The 17,799-nt window shown below is 42.6% G+C and overlaps 1 long non-coding RNA gene across 2 annotated transcripts in view; it reads left to right on the plus strand.

The window, feature by feature from the left end:
• The window catches only part of LOC120441807, a 35,030-nt gene extending 17,478 nt beyond the window's left edge, over window positions 1-17,552 (plus strand). For both annotated transcript variants that reach the window (XR_005614303.1, XR_005614302.1), the window contains 3 exons: window positions 7,346-7,597; window positions 16,547-16,759; window positions 16,871-17,552. This is a non-coding gene — a long non-coding RNA (uncharacterized LOC120441807). The remainder of the gene's footprint in view (window positions 1-7,345; window positions 7,598-16,546; window positions 16,760-16,870) is intronic.
• Window positions 17,553-17,799: the final 247 nt, after the last annotated feature.

The following is a 17,799-nucleotide window of genomic DNA, read 5'->3' on the forward strand; positions in this document are numbered from 1 at the left end:
ATGCTTTTCTTCCCATTGCTTGTTGTAGCTACACAGTCTTTTCTTTTTGGCAGGTTTATCCATATCCGTTTGTTTTCAGATTATACTACGCGAAGCAAACACACCCTTATTTTTACGAATCACGTATCACTCCTCACATCTGGTGTGCGTGACTGACGGCTGGGACTGGAAACACTCTTCTCATTCACCTCTAGTCATATCAAATTTGGTATTTCTAAGAGTGCCATCTGTTAGTCAGAAAATGGTATTGCAGGTAACGGTCACTATACAGGACATTTAAGGTAGAATAAGGGAATTGGCAACCAATTTGGCTCATTATACAGGACGTCCCGGCTAAAACAGGACAGGTGGCGACACTACCTGTGGCTGATGTTTAAAGTTGCAAGCTGCAAGGATGTCGCTCTAGTGGCTGAAGCTTATGATCCTAGAGATGCAACCTGGTGACCCATAAAACAATAAAGACTCTGTATTTTTGTTAACCTACTGTGAAGCTAGTATTGTGATTAAGAAAAAGACAAGAGCATGGCCAGGCTGCTATTTCACTCCTTCATAGCTGTGTGTAGTTGAGCCTAATATTATTGTGGGTTAGATTTATGTTTTGTTGGTATTTGTATCATTTGTGTAAACCGGCTTTTATCCTGTTGCCACCTTCTTTCATCATGCATCATTGCTGCTAAACTGCAGCACAAGCCACTCCCGCTTTGCCCTAGTCTTTTCAATAACTAGAGCTATTAAAGGTTTATGCTATACAATGCACCAGTGCTCATCATGTTTCCAGTCAGCTCTAAGCCTTCCTCTTCTGGGCCCTTGTCTGCAACAGATAATCAGGACACACTCAGTTAACTCAGTCACACACGTGTGCACAGACACACACACACGGAGACGCACACAGAAATCTGTTGCTCCAAACCTCACGGTACATAAAACTAACATGAAAACACAAATTATGTTGCGACATCTGAAACGTTGTGTCACATTACTGAAAGATGTTGGGGGGGGGGTAGGCAAACCCGCCACCCAAGAGCAGCAGGGGGATTTCATGCTGGCTTAAATTTAGGCAAGCTGTTTGGGGTCTTTATTGTTCCTCAGAGACCAAACTTTAAGTGAATTTCTCTACCAGGGGGGTTGTTCCGTGAGCGGCACATGCACGCATACTGGAGCGAACAGAGGCAGACATCTGCAATCTGCCAACGCCCCAGGTAAAACTCGGTCCTTCTCTGCGCTGTTCTCAAATGAGCGTTTTCATCCTGTGCTGTAACACCTTCCCGTCAGTGAGAATAATTCAAAACTGTCCTGTCATCTCGTATGTCTGGAGACATCTGTATAATGCTTTGTTTAAGAGCTCTATTAGACTGGCTGACAGAATGAAGAAGATGTTTGTCCTCGTAACTTCTCATTTCGGATACCGATTCGAAGGCGAGATTAATTTCACGTATTTGTCTGCACTGCTTCGGTTTCAAGCCTAAAAAAAATATATGAAAAAAATATGTAAGTTTTTATGAAGTTTGCATAATTTCGGCAACAAGGCTTAAACCTTGAAAAACATACAAATACACGAGATTTCATCATGTTCAAAGCTCTGTGATGTGCTGTGACCCAAGCGGTGCGTGTTTTCTTATGACTTCTGCCATGTTTCAAGGTGTGGTGAGCATGTTCGCTTTAGCAAAGCATGCACCGAAGCAAAAGTAATCAGCACTGCGGGAGTCTTTGGAGACCTCTCTCTAACAGGTTTGCAGGCAGACGTTTTAGAAGAACATGATATCCGGAAAGGAGGTATAGGTGATGGCAAAAGGTCCCCGTAGGAATGGCAGGTAGCTGACCTGGTGGCTTACAAGCTCGAGCTCGCGCTCCCATTTCACGCTTTGTGTTGCAGAAAGATTCAAGAGACAGTGGATATTATTCCCTGTGCTCTAGACTCCGCTGAGGTCCGATCAAAGATCTGAGCCTTTGATGTTTTAACCCCTGGCTGTTTGGAGGAAGAAAAAAAAAAACACCCCTCCTCTGAACCAGATGGTGCCTGTTGCATGCTGGGAGCAGCCAGGCAGTGTTACGGGTCCCACCTGTGGTTTTAATTACAGTGCATGACGAGGGGATGCATTGGAGCGGAAGGAGATAGAAGAGTAGGGGTGACCCTCGCTGTTTGGTGAGGGCAAAAGCAGGAGGAGGTGATACTGTATCTTCACCTGTATGGATCACAAAGCTCAGACCTTTTTATCTCCCTCTGTCACACCGCTTCCTTTTCTCACTCAGCCGATATCCCATACTCCCATTCGATATACATTAAATGTGTTATTTGGTTAAGCGACTGGGATATACCACACATTTACCTGCACGCGATTCCAGCGATCGTGTTTTCAAAGGACCCTCTTTTCTTCGTCTCCCTTGCCTGTCACAAATCATCTAAATTCCACACACACGTCATATTCTCCCCCTGTCTGTCTTCTCCTCTCACTGGTGTATAATTTGTGCAGATCACTGTTGCTTCTCTGCATGGCTCTCCAGCTCCTCTACATGAATGAACTCATATCAGATTAAACTCGCACTCACTGATTCTGACCTACCCGCCCCTCCCCTGCATATACCACTCCTCACCGGGATCCCTAGGGTCCACACACCCGCCCCTCTCTCTCTTCTTTTTTGCCAACACCTCTCCTGCTATCCTTCTTTTGACATTTCGGCTCTTTCTGTCATGTTAGAGGTCCTACTGAGTGCTGAGGTGCTTCAGTGATACGATGGAGGGAGCTCAAAATTCCTTGCAGGCCCTCGTGTGAACAGTCACAGAGGTCCTGAATGCTTTCTGATGTTGCAGAGATTTTCTTGTGTTGCCATCGAGAAGGGGAGTTTAATTTTTACACAAATTTTCACAAAATGCTACATTGTGGGGTTTTCTTTTTTCGGTAAGATTTTGCACCTGACATGTCGTGAAAAGAATCTGAAATGCACACGGTGTAAATTTAAGATCTCAAAAACCTTGAACCCTCTTTGGCATGCTCTCGAGCACATTACGCGTGTAATCTTTACTTATTTTGACCGCAGCTTTGCAAAAAAAAAAAAAGAGTGAGAGAAAAAAATCATAAAGTTAGTTTTTATATCTCTGTAATATATTCAGCCAAGATTCTTGGGGAACTGTATATATATTTTTTTCCTTTCTTCCCTTTCTCTCGGTGTCTCTGTGAGTGTGCGGAGCTGCGTGTCAGATCTGTGGGATGCCTGTAGGCTGCTCCCAAGAGAGGCACGGTGCACTCATCCAACACAAACAGGGTCACAAAACAACGACTCAGCCGCTTGTGTAGAGTTTACTTCAAATTAGCCCAACTCTTGTATAAGTGCGCTGCAGCCAATCAAGCTGATGTCATGTCAGACAATCAGTTGACAATGTGAGACAGAAGCAGAGGTGATGCCAAAGGTAGAAGCTGAAACAGATTGCATCAGTAAAGTGAGCAGTCGCTTTTTTTTAACAGCTATGTTTAGATAAATTCAGCATTTACAGGAGCCAACTGTGAAACAATGTGCTAAATACTCCCCCAAAGTACCAAGATGATCTTTATGTGGCTTTTTTTTGTGTCCGATACACCAAATATTTCTCATTTCACAGCTAAAAGCTTTGATTTTTTTTCAGGCAGTCTAACCTGCTTGGGCGAGACAGATCATCATCGCTAAAAGGCATGTGAACGGGGCTCGCTGGACCTTCTTAGCATCACGAAGAGCTGCGATAAGCAGAATTAGCAGTGCAATTAATATTCCAGCCATATTTTCCAGGGAGGAAGCAGAGGGCACAGCAGCTGCTCCCATATGCAGACCTTGCTGTTATGACTGTGGGGGCAATGTCAGACACCCTACCCCCCACCACACCCTCACTTCCACCGCCCCACCTCACCCCCTTCCTCCACATCTCCCACCAAGCAGACTAAACCACCACCTCTCCCTCCACCTCCCATCTCTTCCCCTTTCTGATTTCCTTCCACCCTCATTTGCATTTTGACATCCCCCGTTGTTTTGTTTTTTTTTAACTTGTTAATCTCCCATCCTTTCTCAAAAATTATGGGTGAGCAGTCGGGACCACCCTTCACTTCTGCGTGAGCAAGCATCCCACTCTACTGATGTGCCCTTCAGCAAATCAGTGACTGCCTCCCTGCTCCCGCTTTAAGGGAAATTCCCAGGATAAGGAAAGAAGCTGAGCATCATTATCATGTTTCTAGTTCTTTTTGTTCTACCAAATATAGTGGAATGAAAAAAGGCTGGAGAGCTAATTCTCCCGGTAATACTCCTTTAATTGAAGAGTGATTTTTACTCCTCCAGCAGCTTAACAAATCCCAGCGATTGCAGGTGGTCTGTGTTTCAGGCATAGCACCAATCGACCAAAAAGAAAGGGAAATGTATTATTCCTTGAATTCATGTACATGCCAAGCCAACATTTTCAGCTCTGATAAAGCAGAGTCTCAATTTAAAACAAACCCTTGTTTGTGCTCCCTGCACACTGTACATCTCGTACAGTTTTAGCCTATTGAATTGCCCTGGCCTGCAGTGCCCGGCAGGCCCATGACACCTGCAGTATGAGAGCGACAGCAGCTCTGACCCGACAGCACTGTGACCTGTGGGTGAAGAGGGTGGGGATTGCACAAGTGCTGCAGGTCGGTGCAGTTCAATATTGACTGGTGAAAACTGTGCCTCAGATCCAAACTATATATTAATTCTAAATCGCCAGTGACCATAAATTCCTATTGGAAAAGTGACGAAATAAGGAAGCCGTTATCCGACAACACACGTGCAGTTTTATTATAAAATGATGACACCGGGGACAACACAGTAAAGTAACTTACTGTCTAAATATGGTGATTTAGGTAAATTAACTTGAAGAATAAGCATTAATTAGTTATAAATGCCTTTCATTCATTAGTGTTTGCCCCTCACAAACACTAATTAGATAAAAATACAGTAAATGTACAATTTTAAAATGAAGAATTTTTGCACGTTATTTTTTTTCAGCTGTATTCAAGTAATTTTTAATCACACGTTGACTTTTTTCATTTACCGGTTTAATGCTCATGTTCTTCTGTAAAAACAAAGATAATACACTGGTAGATAATTATAAGGACATTACCGTTTTTTTACAGATTTCATTTTTAACAGTGTATTTTTTGACTGTCATTCATTTTTTGTACAAAAAAAGTCTAGATAAAGTCGTAATTTCATCTCATCTGTGTTTTATTGTTAGTCTGTTGTGACTGAGATGAGTGTTTTCATGTCAGTGCGCACATTATATTACACTCTGTCAATCACCTGACGCCTACTGGTGAGAACAGCAGTCTCCACCAGGAAATCATCTCTTAAAAAAAATCACATTTTGCCTCAAAAAATGTATCATCAGATCTTCCTACTTTGGCTGACTTTGTCAGCAGGCGATTTGAGGATGGATTTGATGTTTTTTCTTTATTAAAAATAACAAAACAACAAGAAAACGATGGAAAAATAAAATCGCATTGTGCAGCTGTGGGCTGAAAATGGATCATACTCTTAAATTATATCAATATTCTAATTTAAACCCATAATTCTATGTCCACTAAACCTGTACTCACCGATATACACACATCCTAATCTTTCTGTGTGTTGCTATGGTAAAACTGACTTTCGTCCTTGTACTTTATAGGAAGACGAATGCTTAGTGCATAGAAGCATACATAGAAGCAAACGCATACATATGTACAGCTACATCTGTGAGTCGTGAATTAATAAGAGGGGCTGGCATTGCAAAGTCAGGAGGAGAGTGTAATTGTGGCTGTAGTGAGACTGTTCCTTGACATGCAGTCACACCTGGGTGGTTGGCAGCACAGTGAGAAAGAGAGGATCCCCCACAGTCCATGTTATTGGTATGCTGAAATACTGCAGTGTTACAGTGAGAGGAGAGAACAAGGAGGCTGTGGAGCGCATAGAAAGGGAGCATGTTCCTTTCCCGGGCTGTGAAACACAGTGAGAGGGGGAGACAAAGGGGGAACTTTACTGGCCCAACAAGACATGTGTCACAGCCTGAGGAGCAGTGACATGCATCTCCTCAATCTCCAGCACAGGTGACATGTCTTCAGTCTCTGTTCGGGATGTGACTGTCAGTATTAAGCTGCTTGTTCTGTTTATTTTACAACACAAAAACGCGCGTGCTGAAAAAACCCCCAAATGCGTTCTGCATTTTCGACTCCGTCAGACACAGAAAACAGAGATTCTGTAACAGTATAACAAAGCTGCTGGAAAGTTTAGTGCTTTTTTCCCCCTCTTTTAGGAAAACTTTTTAGTGTACATTGCAACATGATTGCAGGAAGTGAAAATCCTTATGCAGTGCTTTTCTATGCTGATGCAGATAGAAAGGAAGGGAGCGAAAATCAGTTCCTGCGCCAGCATCGAGTTGCACTGTAAATCAAATTCAGGAAGTTCAAAGAACGAAAGAAAAACATAGCATTTGTCCTAAGGAGAAGGGAAAACACTCGCCACCGTGTACTGGAGGATGAGTGTGACATCAGTGGGTATCAGCGCTGTCCAAGTTTGCTCAGAGGCCTCCACGTGACAGACAGAGACGTGGAGGGTTTGGTTTAATTGTTTGTTTCACAGTGAGAGGCCGTTTTCCGCTGTTAGCATTCACATGTCAGATTTGCTGTCTGTGGTTTTACTTCCTTTGAAAAAAGCACGCCGTTTATCCGCGTTTCACAAGTTTATTTATATTTTAACAGCTGATTTTAAATAACCCGGAAACATGGAGTGAAACCAAGATCCACGAATGTGATTTATGCAGGGAAACAAACCGAGGGTTGCTGGTGCTATTCCGTTTAATTTTTAATCCTTTGTTTTAAAAATGTGCCTGGGAACCCTTTTTTGGCTTCTTTTTAATGCTTTTAAAAAAACACTATTTCAGATACATGGGAAGGAGCTGGAACACATATTAGACTCTGCATGCAAACAGTCTAAACTTAGTTTTATTTGACATATATGAGGTCAGACTACTCTCATCATCTTGCTGTGATTAATGCAAAATCAACAGTCTTCAAATGACTGATGTACTGTACGCTCAGCAAATAAATACTTACATTTTGTATGTTTTCTAATTAGCTCACCACATATATTTACAAATATATATCTGATCAATATGCTGACTTTAACCTATATAAGTGTGACAGTTTTATGATCCTGTGTTTCCTTTTTGTCAAATCTGGCAGGGAAATTGACAGCTTTATTTCCCCCGATTCCGTAACCTTTTGCAGTCTAATTAAGTTAACAAACTGCATGCATTGTGATGCGCTCGGCCGCTCTGGAAGGTGTTCTGGCTTGAACGAATTACAAATGGCTCTTCTCTCTTCTGAAGGTTTAACCAGGGAGCTGCCTCAAACAGACTGTCAGAAGCTCGCACTGAGTGACTTCGGGCCCAAATCAGGAGTGAGAAGTGAAGATTTGCAAAGCTGAGCGACAGCAGAGAGCAAGCTCTTTTGACAGTGGATCAAAGATGAGTGGGAGGTCAAAGTGTACAGCTGGTGGGGATGAGGAGCAGCGGCGAGATGGAATCACATGCCAGTCGCACACACACAACTCTCGGTGACCCGTTTCCTGCATATATCATGTAAAGAAACTAAATTCTATTCAATTAAATCTACTCTAAAGATGTCACCGTGGAGTGACTCATACAGATCAACTTTATCTGCTAAGTAAAGGTTTTAATTTCACACTCAGTAAGGGAGAAGAGCATTGAGTGCTTTCATCACTGTAGCTTCAGTCTGCTCAGTCCGGCTCCCATTGCAAGCCAACAAATTAGACCTCCAAGATGAGATGAGGGATCTTTCATATTATAGCTAATGGTGACAAATGAGACTGGGTGATAGCTGCAGCACATCTAGAAATGTGTGGCAGTTTCTTTTTGGCAAATGCCATTAGGATCCGCTTGTTTGCCATGCTAATCAAAACTACGGACAGTTTTTTAATTTTTTTTCACCCTCATAGCGAGTGAAAAGACATTAGGCTTGTGATTTTGGAACTAAAAGACCAAAAAAAGAAATTGAGCCTTTTTTCCCCCCACTCTCTCTTTTCTTCATGGTCATTAATTGCACTTGGTTCTAAACCACTGCCTCGTTCCTCGTGTCAGGGATGTTAGCAGGATATTTGGAGTGAAATGTTGACACAGTCAACATAGGGGGAGCTAAATATAAAACGGATGCTGTTATGCTAATGGCTGCCACTGAATAATTCAAGCATGGATGATAATAAAAATGGAAAAAGGGGGGACCTGTCGAGCCACACCGCCGCATGTGTCACGGCAGGGCACTAATTTGCTGTCAAGCCTTATACTATACTTCTTCCCTCAACCCCCCCTCTCTTTACCATTCAACTGTGAAGATTAGTAAATATTTTGTCTGTCTCTTTGCTGATCGTAAATAGTCTGGAGGAGACAGTGAAAAAGGGGGTAGCAAGGAGCTGGTTTGGCGGGGCCCTGGCAGCCTGGGGAATTTGACTCAGGAAGGCTGGAGCTGCTTTGCTCGATGCTCTCTGTCATGTGTTCTCAGGAGAGGCCGAGAGTGTGCGGAGGAGAACAAGCTCGCCTCCTCCCTGCACGTTGCAGGCCATCAGGGCCGACACACAAGGGTGAAGGCCATGTCAAAAGGCAAGGAGAAAAAAAAAAAAAGAAAAAGAAAGACCGGAGACAAGAGCAGGTCTCCAAATTGGGAGAGGGTTCTTTCTTTTTTGGGCTCGTCTCACCGTCGCCTTCCCCTGCTTTTGCCTTCGCTGTGGAGAACCTCTCCTGTCACACAGCCCCCATCTCTTGGCTTTCTTTCCTCTCTCTTTTTTTTACCCCTCTCTGTTAAATCAGTGGATACCTGCCAAACACTCACACTGCATCATCCGATTCCAGAAATAGTCACACGAGATAAATGCACACACAGCTCCTATCCACGTGTACACAAAATGCAGATGTACACACGAGCACACATGTATACTCTTTCCTCTCTGTTGCACAGCTCCCCCAGCGAGCCACGGTGTGTGTAGCGCGTCGATAATGAGACGCATGCTTTGGAATTAACTGTAATTAATGTCACATGTGAGGTAAAAGATGTAGTCGTACCCACACGTTGGCAGCTGACATATAAAAACACGGCTCAGAGGTGTACGGTGACGTGATGAATGGCCACCGCGGCCATTAGCTTTTCATTTATTTTATTCAGGTGTTTTGCCATATTTGCATAAAGTCCCCATGTGTTGGATCCAGTGCTGCTCTCATTAACCGCATCCAGCTCTTCCCCTGGTTTTCCTGCAGTATCCCTGTCCTGGGAATGGTCCCACACTATTTAGCACTGTCCCCAGGTATTGCTTCTATATTTCCTTCTGCCTATTCCGGATGCTCCCGTAAATAAAGACCTCTCTTCCTGGCATAATGCATCTTAATTCCCAGCTTTCCACGAGGCACGCTGTGGCCCTTTTCCCCGGCTCCACGCTCAGCTGGAGTAAGCTTCCTGAGCCGGATGCAGAAAATGCAAACGTTTTCACCCTCTCACTCGCTTTCAGTTTAACATTAATGATGTTATTTTACATGGAGGCATGAAGATGAAAGATGGTGCACAAAGACGTCTTTAATGAGGAGTCGTAAAAAAGACTTTGGGCGTTTACTAAAAATATTTGAAATAAGGAAATAGCTTGTCGCTTGCTTTTTATCGATTAATCCCGTTTTATGATAAGCAATAAACATGGGGATGACTCTAAACGCGACCACTATCACTATAAGTATGGAAAAGCAGAGCCAAAATGCACTGTGGTCATTTGTATTCAAGACTGGAGAAAATAAGGAAGTAAACTTCAAAGTCCTTGTACCCAGCTGGACCTGGCTTTTTTAAAAATCTCATTTAAAAGCAAGGGATGAGCTTCCATTACCTTTATCTTTTGAATTAGATTTACTTCATTACTGCTATAGAAACATAATGGCAAATCAATTTTTTGATACATTAGTTAAGTGCTAACTCACGAGCCCACTCGCCACCCCCACCCAAAAAGAAAAAATCAAACTTTGGGTGAAAAGTTGCCCCTGACGTCCATAAATTAAGGAAGATACATGTTTAATAACTAAGTGATGACTCTAAGTCATTCTTTGTGGCCCTTTGCATCCTCCTCTGGCATGCTTTTGTCATTATTTTACATTATGCTACATCCCCGGGGCCATTTCACAGAGATAAAACAGGAATATGCGGTGCAAGTTGAACATTAGTTCATTATTTAGCAACACTGACTCCTGAATTAAAATACATGTTGCTATGCACTGAAAATGATATTAATAGGGGAAAGGGGGAAAAAAACGTGACTTCAGGTTTAAGCTGGTAATTCATTATCGTTGAACACGCAGTCATTCGCTCCTCCTGATTTCACCTTTTTATAATCTGAAAATAATTAAAGGTGTCGAATCACAGAGTGAATAACCAGCGACGAGTTTATTCCGTCTGCATTAAACATTGCTGACGCTGTCCTTCCAGCGTTTAAGCGAAATGGGTAAGGCTTTAAGGTGTCAGCTGAGCAGAATATGAATTTCTAAACAATTTCTTCGAAGGAAAAGCGCAGTCTCGCATAAAAATAAATAAATAAAAATGCCAGTGCCAGTTACATCTGTACGTGGGCGTAAAAATATTATGAGGTGTAAAATTTAAGGGTGGGAAAATGCATTGTGAGGCTGAAGGAAAGAGACGCGCAGACAAAATACTGCAGATGATGTGGATGCCTGTGAAACTGTTGGCAGACGTTATCAGTGATATGTAAGAGAGATTACCCTCGAAAAGTAGCTTTGTCTGGTGCAACAGTAAGCTCATAGTCTGTGTCAAGAGTCATTTTTGAATTTGCAGCTTTGCAAATACGTTTAATAATCTCAGTCCTCGACTGTCCTCTGTTTTTGAAGTTTGACTTTTGTTGGATTTGCGAGCAAAACTCCACCGAGCCTTTGTTGTGGTCTTTTTTCTTTTTTTGTAATTTTTTTTGTCATTTAACTTCTTTTAAAATGGTGCCGGTCTCAGCTTTTGTGTCAGGGGTTTTGTTCCTCCAAAACAGATTTTTCTGGTACTACCCTAATGAGACCCTCTCACCGTTTCCATGGAGACAGTCACAAAACTGTCAAGTTTCCACTCGTTCAAAAATCTTGTGGGGGGTGTTCTGCAACTGTCAGAGACACATTTTCAAACAGCACATCGTTTCTTTCAAAGGTGAACCTTTCATTTTTGGTGAATTCAGCCAGTTTGCGAATCCTTTTATCAAAACACACAAGCCTCGCTGTGTCGAAGAATGCCAACGATGCCGATTGTTGAATAAATAAGGCGCATAAGCAGCTGAGCCGTTGTTAAGTTGTCGGGTTGGCTTTCTGGAAAGCTTTCGATGGCTTGCGTTGCAGATTGTGACCGTTAAAGCCTCCATCAGAGGGGCGAAAACAAAGCACCGCAATGAACATGTCAGTAATTGTAATTCTGCTAATGAATCATAGCATCAAGACAGAAAAGAAGTGTCTGAACTGGCGGCGTAGATGACAAGAAATACAATTTTCTTTTCATTCATGATGCAACAGAGGATTTCCCAACCGTGGCAACTTGCGCAAAAATTAGAAATTGCCAAGCTGACCTTCACTGCCGTCACTGACATCAGTAGGACACACAGGGCTTTGATTTGTGCTCTGGTTTAAGAGTCAGTGCCCTGCAACAAGGAAAAAGTGACCACAAAGGACACTGAGGGATTGAAGAACATCAAAGCCTCCTCCCACATGCTAGCTCTTTTTTTTTTTTTTTGGAGAGAAGACGTGTGTGTGCGTATGTGTGTGTAGGTGCTCCTCAATCGGACCCCAGAGTGTTAATGCACCCCTTGGTTTCGTACAGCGTGTAAGACCTGCAGATGAGCCCTGTCAAACCACACCTGTGTACCTGTCATTTTTCTGCTGGGATGCTTGTCCTGGCTGGGAAACATTAGATGAGGCACTAGAAGAAGAAGAAAAAAAACCTCACCGTCTGGCCTTCATCTTTGCATGCAGAAATACACTCAGGAATACAAGCACAACGCACACATAAGCAGCCACTGATGCTCTGTCAAACAAACACACACACACGCAGGGGAGCAGAATTCAACTCATATAGCTTTATTTTTATTTCCCCCCCCCCCTCCTCGTCTTCACAGTTTCTTATTCTACCTAAATGTCCTCATTTCTGTTCACACATATTTTGGCGCACTGAACCGTGTGAGAGACGGCCCCTTCTCAGTGAGCGGATCCAGACGTCAATCAAACAGCACATGGCATGCCTCCCTGAGAGTGACAGGTGATGCAGATGCACATTTCAGGAGACGAGCCGGAGCGACACAGCACTGCTGGCAAAACAATGAGGACAGGAGGGAAGCAGGGCCGCACGTTGCATTTATTAAATAAGACAGGGACATGGACGTGGACCGCAAGGAGCGGAGATCGGCTGCGCGTTGTAACATGGCATTCATAACACTGAAACACAGCATGCCGGGTGTAATGCTATTTAAACCTCGTGAGTAGTGGGAAATTGAAACTGCTGACAGTTCTGTCTTTGCAGGCTTTAAGATCTTTTAATGCCATCAAGTGGCAGTTAGTCACAGGCTTTCTTTAAGGTGAACGATGCGGTCAAAGTGTGAGCTTTGTAGTCAGACCCTGTTGTCCTCTGTGAGAGGCTGCTGAGGAGAGAGTGAAGGAGAATGGGGGTGTGGGGGGAGGAAGATTAGCCAGTGCCTGTCTTCAGGCGGCGGGCCACGGGGCAGGTGAGAGGTGAGAGGCAGCCAAGCGAGAGGAGACTGAGGGGGGTGGAGGTCTGAGTCAGAGAGCCCACAGCGACCTCCCCACGTCCCTCCAGCAAAAACGCACATACTGTATTCATGTAGGAAGACCATAAGTTTCGGAGGATGACCCAGAGCTCTTTAAGCCACGCAATGAAAACTAATCCTAAAGTCGTACTGGAGCTTCTCACAGCTACGGTAACAAAAACTTGTCTGTAAATACAGCTAAAAATACTTTTGGAATATCAGTGGAAATTCAAATTGTCTGTTTCCCCCTCAGAATAATTCTATTTTTGTTTTTTGGGTTTTTTTCCCTTCTCTGTCTCTCCCTCTGTTTCCTCTCCTGTCTGTCTCTCATTCTTCACTTGACTGAATAATCTACTGGCATTTCGGCAAAAAGAAATGTCAAGGTCATTTGACTTTGTCTTTCTCCAGTTACTGATCTTTTCTCGACGCACGTGAGAAAATACGGCACTTTTTTTTCTTCGTCTTTTCTTAATTAGAAAAGTCAGATGTTAAGCTCGTCCATATGAATGTGTATGTTTTGTTTTGCCGCTAGAAACTGCAGAGTCACGTCTGGGAGCAGACTGAGTGTGAAGCTTCATTTGGGATTGATGGGATGAGATGTCTGTAATGGAACAAGGAAGAACATGATCCTGTGGTTGTAGTCTGCCTCTATCATGAGCGCCATCACCTGTCTGCTTTAATATCTGATGCATGAGCAGCTTCTAAGGTTCTAAATGAGTCCTGATTTGTAGTTTAACCTCAGAGTTAGAAGGCGACCATTTTTAAACATGCTTTCTGAACTTCCATAAACATGCCAAGTCATGCAAACCACCCACCCCACCCCCAATACCCCTCTCCGGCTGCCCTCTGGGACATTAAAGGCATATTTACCTGAGCTGCAGCCCTTTAAGTGCCCCGATCATTCCCTGTGTCACAAGCAATCCACCAAGGCCACCATGTGTTTAATTAAAAAGACAAGGTTTACCCGAGAATATATCCCTCCAGCATTCCACATACATTTCAATGAGATGCATCTTATTTCCGCTGCAAAAGGAGAGTGATGGAATTTCAAATGGCAGCATAATTATGGTGTGCTTTTCCTTCTGACAGAAAATCAGTAGCCGGTCCTCCAGGTGGAGTTAGCTAGGCTGAGCGGAGCTGATTAGAGGCCATCAGGGGAGAGAATACACCTTTAACAACATTGACGCCAAAGCTCAGAATGGGGCTGTATTAGCATACATCTCAGCCATGGGCCATGCAGATCATTTAGGAGTCAATTATACAGCTACTGTTAGAAAAATATTGTTGCTCTCCTGGTCCTTTGATGAATGGTGCCTCACCTTGACAGTACCAATTACATATTAGAAGCTGATAAGCAAAGAAGACTACTGTGACATCCAGGGGAGACTCTCTGTACGGTCACAGAACATGAAGTTGTTTTAACACTCAAGTGTTGGTATTTGAGTTAATTATACTGAGAAATGTACTATGTACATATTTACTGTTAAATGTGGGGAAAAAAATAACAGCAGAGGTAATTGTAGACATCACTTTTTAATGAAGTCTGACTAACTGGCATTTCCTCTTGCTAATTACTTTGCCAATTAATTTTCTATTTATTTATTTATTACTATATCAACTTTGTATTTATAATAATATATTTGTATATATAGGATTTGTAGTGTTTTTTCTGCTACACTATGCAACACAGGTTAACTTTGCTCCTTTGCACTTTGTTACGTACAGCTGTTCAACTGCCAACTACTGCTGTGTAGACACAGCCGAGATGGCCTGCTGAAGTCAGAATGAGGAAGAAAGGTTGTTTAAGTGACTCTGAATGTGCCATGGTTCTTGGTGCCAGGAGGGCTGGTCTGATTATTTCAGAAACTGCTGATCTACTGGGAATTTTCAGCACAACTATCTCTCCTAAATGCTCTGGAAAAATAAGGGAAATATCCAATGAGCAGCAGTTTTCTGGGTTTGTTGATACCAGTGGTCAAACGAGAATGGTCAGACTGCTTCAAGCTGATAAGAAAACAACATCATAAAGTTTAAATAATCTCAAACTGTTTCTTTGAACATGACAATCAGTTGGCTGTGCTCAAATGACCAAATGAGCACTTCTGATGGAACAGGAGATTTCCATCATGGATGTGCAGCCGACAAATCTGGAGCAACTGTATGATGCTATCATGTCAATGTGGACCAAAATCTCTGAGGAGTGTTTCTTTGAGGAATGTTTCCAGCTCATTGAAGGTAAAAGAAGTTCCAACTTGGTACTAGCAAGGTGTAACTAATGAAGTGGCCAATTAGTGTATAACCAACTACTAACAAAGTTATTAATCACTATACTAGTAGTAATATGCTCAGTCCTTCCCCTCACACCCAACCAGTCACAGCAGATAGCTGAGCCTGGTTCTGCAGGAGGTTTCTTCCTGTTAAAAGGGAGGTTTTCCTTCCCACTGTCACTAAAGTGCTTGTTCATAGGGCCTTGTCTGATTGTAAGGGTTTCACTGTATTATTGTAGAGTCATTATAGTTCAATATTAAGTGCTATATACATTATATAAAACTGAATTGAACTGAATTTTTAACCCCTTTTTCTTCTTCTTCTTTTTAAAAAATCAGACTTATTGACTTGTAGTCCTTGAACAAGACACTGAAGCTCACTTTGCTCCCAGTGGCAAATGAGAATCTAGCATTGGTAGTTCTGCCACAGTCTTATCTCTGAATGTTTTTGAATGAAGGGGAAAAAAACCACACTTTTTAAGACTGTTTGGAAAGTTTGAAAGTAGATTATTCGAAGAAAGAGATGTCAGCCTCCAAGAAGGACAGCAAACAAGCTTACTCTCAAATGCCAAATTAACTGTAAAAAGTAATCACGCTACTATATCCTCCTTAAGAGGCTTGTTGCTAACCATCACTATGGCTCTTAACCACGGCAATAAGTGACCACTTCTCCAAAATAATAACAATAATCTTTGTTGTGTGTAGTGAAAAGTGTCTACTCGGACAAAACCCACATACACTTTCCTGCAGCTTTGACAACCATCTTAGTAATGCTGTGTATTTTGCGGCAACTGTATCACCGCGCGGGTTCTTCAGGGCAAAGAAATGGCCTTGAGTTTTCCCAAACACCCACGATACACACAGCTCCGGTGTGTTTTTTATTGTCTCGGTTCTGTTTTTTTTATCCACACTGTGCAAGGACAAACAGTATCTTCGATCTCCATCACTGACACAATGCAGGCAATCACTCCATGCCACTTGACTCTGATGGGCTGGCTGTGACTAGACAGCGCCCCACACATCAAACCAAAGTGGAATGATTACTAGTTACTCAGCCAGCCAAGTGTAGGCTGTGGAGCTATGATTTGCCCAAAAAAGCACAATTTAAGGAGACATTAAAACATGACTGCTGTTGATGCAATAATCAGAAGTTGTCTACTGATGACATGAGACGGCAGACATGGGCGTACACAAACCCCGTGCACACAGACACTCTCACACTCACACATGGAAATATTCAGATGTATAATCAGTGTTACAAAAACACAGTACAGCGTGCTGGCAGACTTTTTAAAAAAAAAAGGTTTTTGCACTACCATATGTTCACAAATGACCTTGCATTACTTTCAGAATAATTTACATCCTAAAATACATCTCTGTTATGAAAGTGAAAATGAAAGTGTTGTCACATGTGTACAAACTGGAAAGTGCTTCTGAAAATGTTTCTCTCCCTGTCTTTTTTTTGTCGTTGTTAGCTCTTTGCAGGCGAGGTGAAAGTCGACCACTTGTAATGCTGTTGCTAGGAGCCATCAACGGAAATGTCAGTCGACTCAGCAAGTGATGAGATTTGACATATGGCATCAAAGCATCATTAGACCCGCACCTGCTGCAGATGGAGTCTGCTCTTTCGCAAGGGGTTCAGCACCAAGGGGAGGCCTATTGAGGGATAGAGAAGGATAAGATGACCGGTAACACATTCTCATTGTGTCTGAATTACAATCTGTTCTGGTGTATTTAAAAAATATCGCAAAGGCCATTTTATTATGTGAGGAATGTCATTGTATTTCATTATTTTTCAGGTCCATGGAAAGGCAAGCCACTTAGTGGGATTTAACCTTAAAAAGACCAGAAAATAATGACTGTAACCATGAGCCTGAGCCTGTTAACTTTTTTTGTACAAATTCTTGCACAATATTAATTCTTTCATTTATAAAGCAGGGCCACAAATTTGAGCTTAAATACAATAAATTCACTCTAGAAATATATGCTGGATAGAGACTTTTGCCCTGATTTCTGAAGTCAGCTTCAACAGTAGTTTCCTGTTGTCGGCATGGTGGCTCAGCGGTTAGCATGCTAACCTCACAGCAAGAAGGTCACAGGCTTTCTGTGGGGAGTTTGCAAGTTATCCCCCTGCAAGCTGAAGTTGTAGTCCCTTTGACCGAGGCACTGGCGTACACCTGGGGTTGGGCTCTAGAAGCCACACTGTGGATTCCCACAGCTCCTAATGCTTAGGGTTTGTTAAAACCTAGCATCAAAGTATCTCTAGTCTGAGTCAGTAGTGCCAAGGAAGTGCCGGTTACAATGAAAAAGTAACCCTGTGAGATTATAGCAATTGCACTTTCACAAAAGCAAGATGATAGACATTCTTTTCCTAATAGAATCATCGTAGAGTTTTTTCTGTGCTGCCATAAAAAAACTACTTTGTGCCAAATACAAAGTGCAACTAAAACTAAAGACCAGTTGCACAGATGAGCAAAAAAATGCATAAAACCTAATTAGCATCTCTGTCATTCAGTCTACCTTGTTGCTGTACTTAATGGCAGATGTAGAATGTTGCTTGCTGCAAAGTCAAAGAGCCAAATCATGACCTCTTTTATTTATCAGCTTACATTTAGCAGTTTCATGCAGCCAATCTCTATTGCAATGTGTTCAGTATGACGAGGGATCTGCTTTGGAATTCACCTTGTTGGACTCGTTGGGTAGATGAAGCATAGAAGGGAATTTATGC

Source organism: Oreochromis aureus, linkage group 9 (genome assembly GCF_013358895.1).
Source record: "Oreochromis aureus strain Israel breed Guangdong linkage group 9, ZZ_aureus, whole genome shotgun sequence".
Classification (NCBI taxonomy): Eukaryota; Metazoa; Chordata; class Actinopteri; order Cichliformes; family Cichlidae; genus Oreochromis; species Oreochromis aureus.